The sequence below is a fragment of the Octopus bimaculoides genome, chromosome 19 (genome assembly GCF_001194135.2).
Source record: "Octopus bimaculoides isolate UCB-OBI-ISO-001 chromosome 19, ASM119413v2, whole genome shotgun sequence".
In the NCBI taxonomy this organism is placed as follows: domain Eukaryota; kingdom Metazoa; phylum Mollusca; class Cephalopoda; order Octopoda; family Octopodidae; genus Octopus; species Octopus bimaculoides.
Genome location: NC_068999.1, coordinates 1,034,172 through 1,040,633, shown reverse-complemented (window position 1 = coordinate 1,040,633; position 6,462 = coordinate 1,034,172).

Here is a 6,462-nt window from a genome sequence, read left to right as displayed (position 1 = left end):
AATAATAATAATAATAATAATAATAATAATAATAATAATAAGTGTAATATTAATAATAATATGATCATTTCTACTAAATGCGCATGGCCTGGAATTTGTGGGGAAGGAGCTAGTCGATGACATCGACACCTGTCTTTCACTGGTACATAATTTATCGACCCCAAAAGGATGAAAGGCAAAGTCGACCTCTGCGGAATTTGAACTCAGAACGTAAAGACAGACGAAATACTGCTAAGTAGTTCGTCCAGCGCGCGAACGATTCTGTCAGCTCGTCGCCTTAATAGTAGTAAAAATAGTGCGTGTTGTATAGTCTTCCCGATACATACGTACAAATTTGAAACAACGAAAATAAAAAATACCTCCTTCTGAGAGCTTTGTAATTAAGCGGAGATCTGCGAAAAAAAAACAAAAAAAACACGGGAAAACCAAACAGGGGTATGGTGGAGGAGTAATGCGGGAAGTGCAACGCATTGATGTTTAAGTAAGCTGAGTCAGTAATAAATAGACAGAGGAAATTAGTGTTAAATACACTAACAAATGACATTTCATATAATCCATCACGAACATGACTTGACCAACTGGCATCGTGATATTTAAGTTGCTATTCAAAGGAATCCGTCAATGATACCACCTGATGTTTTGTGTTGTAGTGGCATTACTAATATGGCGTCAATATTTAACGTTGAATATCAGTGAATGAGAGTCGTGTGCATGGATTGACTCTACCAAGATGAGTGAGTGTGTAAATATATTTTAAGAGTTATAGGGAGAGGAGGAAAAGGAAATTCTTTTGAAAAGATACAGGAAATATTTTTAGTTGTCTTTACTTTTTGCCGTTTGCGCGATTATGAATATTTATTATCATAACCATCAATAAATCAATATTATTGTTGAAATTAATTCCACGTTTTTCTAGAAGTAGAAATGACATCCTCTATTTACAGTAGTAAAGGATACTTTCTACTGATGACGCCCAAATGCAGAAATCAGGTGATGCCTGTGCTACAACTGATACTTTTCTGCTTCTATTCCTGCGCAATATGAATGCCACAATTTTGCGTCTTCCGTTTCATATATCCACGTTATGTAAGATACAGTGTTTCCGTACTAATACTCCCTCCGTCACTAATGGCAAATGCATTTCTGTTTGTGTGTGCATGTGTTTCTCTCTGTGTACATACGTATATACACAGTCATTTATATCTATACGTATATACAAACAAAAACACGCTACATACAGACACACACGCCCTCACAAACATACGTATACGTGTGCGCGCGTGTTTGTGTTTAATGTGAAAAAGACTGTGCCTCGACTTTATTTTATTCTTAACAGGTTTTTTTCACCTATGCCATTTATTTTAGAACCATTTCCTATTGATACATTTCCAGATCTTCGCAATCTCCTTCCATGAATTGAAGAAATTTTGCGATGACGTGGCTTCTTTAATTTTACAGATTTTAAATCAAAACTTTTTTCTTTGCCTCAGGTAACGTGTCAACAGTCATTTGTAGTTTCGTTCATGCTGTATTTTTTTTCTCTTTTGAAGATTAGCTTGTATTGTCAATAGCAACGAATAACTTTCTAATATTTTGTCATTGTACTGCGACACAAGTAAGACTTCAGTGACTAATCCGCTAATTTGGTGAGAAATTTTGTACACTAGTTTTAATAAACTCTATTTTTTGTCCTGTATTTTGCATTTTTTTCCCCGAGATCTATGTATATATGTGCATATGAGAAGCCGATTTGAACAGTTAATCTTCTAACTATGCAACTAAGCACTTCCATGAGTTGTGTGTATCTAAACATCATTACATATATGTATATGTGTAGATTTATATATATATATATATATATATATATTTAGATAGATAGATAGATAGATAGATAGATAGATAGATAGATAGATAGATAGACATACAAATTTACATACATATACACGCATGCACACAAACATACACACACACACACACATAGATGTGTAGGTATGTATAAATGCAAGAACGTTAGCTGGGATGTGTGTGTGTATTTCTTTCTTGTGTCTTACACTGTCATATTTGCATGCGTCGTGACAGAGACATTGTTATCTCATTATTCTTGCAGTGATATATAATTCGGTTCCTCAATTTAATCTGGCAACGTGTGTGAGTTGTGAAAATAGGAAGAGAAAGAGGAAATAGAAAAGAAAAAGACACAAGAAGAAAAGTGAATAATCAGGTAGGGAATATGAAAGAGACGGAGGAGGTGTGGGAGGTAGATGAGGCGTAGTGTGAGGAAGGGAGAGAATGGTAACGTCAAAAAGAAGTTGAGGATATGATTAATGTGGAGCGAAGTTGATATTAGGAATGTTCAGTGAGGGAAAATCTCCATTTATTAATTATAGGTTTTCATCTTGCGCTCTCTGACACACAAACCCACACATTCCCCGCACACATGCACGTATTTATAATGCACATGTGTGTCTGTGTGTGCAGGTGCATGCTTACATGCACACCACATACTTATGTGCTTCTGTAGGAAGCATGCATGCATTCTCTCAACGTCGTCCTCAGGATTGCATTGCCATACATGAACGCACACTTGCACGCCACTGCAGAGCCGTAGACACACTAACAGGCACACAGAGAAGCACATACGCGAATATGTATTAAATGTATTCCTGTGTCTTTGTGCGTGCGTGTGTGCGTATGCGCGCGCGTGTGCTCATGTATGTGTGTGTTTGCTTATATATATACATATGCATATATGCTTATATATCTATAGTTTATATACAATATTTATCTATCTATCTATCTGTCTGTCGGTCTGTCTATCTCTCTCTCTCTCTCTCTCTCTCTCTCTCTATATATATATATATATATATATATATATATATATATATATATATATATGTGTGTGTGTGTGTGTGCGTGTGTGTGTATAGAGAGAAATAGAGAGACAGATAATTATACAGACAGACAGCTAGATAGATAGATAGATAGATAGATAATGATGGGAGATAGAAAGTGGAATTCACGCGATTTTATTGAGAATAACTACGATCGTTTCGACACATCATGCACCAGTACCTCAAAGATGAGATGCTATACAACTTTCATGCACCACAGGTGCAAATGAATCCCCACAGGTAACGTTGAAAGGCGACTTCGTTTTTCCCTTTCTATTTCTTTTATTTCCACAACAATACATTTTAGTGTAGCATGCTATCCGTCTCCATAAGGAACTGAAATACAATGAGATAATCCTTGTCATGTAAAGAATAAGATAAAGTAAGCAAGGATAAAATATAATGGAATAAAAAAAGAACTAAAATAAAACGAAATCAAATAAAAAAAGACAAAGTAAAAAAAAACCCATAAAGTTTACATATGCGATCAGAATACAACAAAATCTGACCTTTACATTGACCTTTTCATATCATCAAATGTTTGCATATAGAGTGTATTATATATTTGTATATCTATGTATGTATGTATGTATGTATGTATGTATGTATGTATGTATGTATGTTTGTGTGTATATATATATATATATATATATATACAGAGAGAGAGAGACAGAGAGAGAGATGTAGGGAGGGGGAGAGAGAGATATGGAGGGAGAAAGAGAGAGACACATGAACAGAAACACACGGTAGGAAAATAGGAACACCATTGTATCAGCAACATGTACAACATGTATCAGCAACATGTACAACATGTATCAGCGACTAGGAAGCGTAAACACCCGAATACTAGCGAAGATTATGTTTCGCTTTGAGTTGTTTATGTGCATATATGAATATGTATGTGCATGCATGTATGTGTGTGTATATGTATGCATGTTTGTATGTATGTATGTTTGGTAATCAGGTAGGTACATATGTATGCATGTATGTGTGTATATGTAGATGTGTGTGAGTTTGTACATGTAAATATATACAAAAATACATAGAGCCATAGAAGCATGCCTACACGCGCGCGCGCGCACACACATACACACACACACACACACACACACACACACACAGATGTTTAAGTAGGTTACAAGCTAAGTTGGGGTTGGAAAATGGAGCAATTACCAGTGTTGGCATTGGTGCAAATTATTATATATTCTGCTTATTGGAAACGGTGAGATAATTAACAATATTCTTGCAGACGTTTGCATCGAATCTGCGCTCATGTTCGATCTTAGCTAATTTCGTTGACACTTATCAAATTTGATATTGTCGCCAAGTAAAATAGTTTTTTTGTTGTTGTTGTTGTTACTTTTCAATGTGTTGCCGTATTACGACATGGCTAATGCTTGACATCGCTAGTTAGTTCCATTGTTCTTATCGAAACAACCTCATTAGCTCTGATAAGCAATCAGTCACACGGACGTTGACGTCGTTTGTTTTTGTTTTTCTTTTTCTTCTGGGATTTTTTTTTTTTTTTTGGTTTTAAATACATTGATCTTACAAGCAATGGCAACGGTTCCTGTTTCGATTTATTAACTTAGATGCGTGGCAAATTCGGATTATTTTCGTCCTTCATTATCTCCTCTTAGATTATTGTCTCGTGGATGACTGGAAGTTGGTTTCAATGACTACAAACTAAAAGTATGTTTTATAATACAATTAAGAGTTTTACCAGTATCTTTCAATACGGGATTTTGCTGCCAGAAACATTAATAAGGAAATATGGCAAACACACAATACTTATCATTTAATTTTTATCTAATTTCTTGGAGCTTATACAAAATGATGGAATGGACGCTATTTCACAACAAGACCAGTAATTATTGCTTTAAAATATACTGAATTTAGTCGTGTACATGTTACACTACCTTTGACATTGTGTTTAACATACACAGAGGGAAACTGATATCAAGTTTGTTTTCGAAGTCAAAAATGTTTGTACAAATATTATGATTCTGTATTTGTTTTGGAAGATTTTTGACGTGGAATCGTGTATTGAAACATATATTTTTATACTTGGGGAAGGTCATATTTTGCCAATGAAACACACACACCATACATTTGGTCTTCATGTCATTTTAGTTTCTTTTGTGACAATGAAACTAAAATAATATTAATAATAAAATTGAAGTGAAGCCCAAGTATGTAGAGCATGTGTTATATTGGCAAAATATGACCACCCCATGTATAACAAAATCCAGTGCAAATATTTAGTTCTAAATAAGGGGTGCGATTTCTACCGGTGTAAATATAGTCATTGTTCAAAACAAATTCCTGTTACAAAGTTATTAGGCAGTCATCCTGCAACTCTCATTTTAACTATGTTTCCCTCCCTATGTATCTTATACATCATCTCCATCTTTCAATCTATAGATTGTAAAGTGTGATTGCTGGAATCAGTCAACCAACCAACCAACCAACGAGACAAACAAACAAAGAAAACAACAACTACTCTATATTTGTATCGAATATTGATATTACATGGCAATATTGGGAATATAAATAACACAGTGTTGTCCTAGGCTGGTAAGAATATTAACGAGTTATTTCTGTGAATTAAATCAACATGAGGTGTTAATAATAATCGACAGTTAATTGGTGAGAGGTCCAAATAATCTCGTAAGGTTAATGACCGGAAGCAATACACATATGATATAACGTTCGGGGTTTGTTGTTAATTTGTAAATGAAGCAAGGTGAAGTTACATTGCCGATTGTACTATGGGAAACGAAGTCCCTAAAGGAGCGGAGGGGTTAATAAGTTCACCTCACAATCAGCTGTTTCGAGATCCGTTCCACCGTAGCTTCCGGTTGTCCAGTAATGAAGGTATTCGAAAATTGTATGCATGTACAAATATTTGATATCGCATTTATTTTATACTTATTCGTATTCTTACCTATCATCATCATCATCATCATCATCATCATCATCAACATCATCATCATCATCATCTTCACTATCCAAGTTCGTGGATGATGGGATAATAAATCTTACTCTAAGAAATCAAAATGTACTGGAACAAAATGGAACATACGTGGATGAATCTAGCTATGGACATAATCTAATTATTGCTACAAACCAATATATATGTTAATATATATATTCCTACATACGTACATAGATGCAGAATGGGAATGAAAAGCTGGGGTCGTTATATTCTACAAAAAAGCCCTCGAATGAGTTGTTACAATATGGACATGCTGCAAGATGTAACACAACTAAAATAAAAAAGAAAATATGATAATAAAAGTGGTAATATCGATGAATAGTGCATAGCTGATATAACATATTATCAACCGTTATTCCTAAATAAAGGAATATTGATGAAAACCACATAAGTTCATACTATATTATTAGGGAACATATTCCTGAATAAGAGAATGAATGTATATTATAAACAGAGCATTCCCAGAATATCATATTATTACTAGCCCTGCTCGTGAATGAGAGAATGCAACGAATATTATAGAATACACCATCTAGTAATCCTATATATATATATATATATATATATATATAT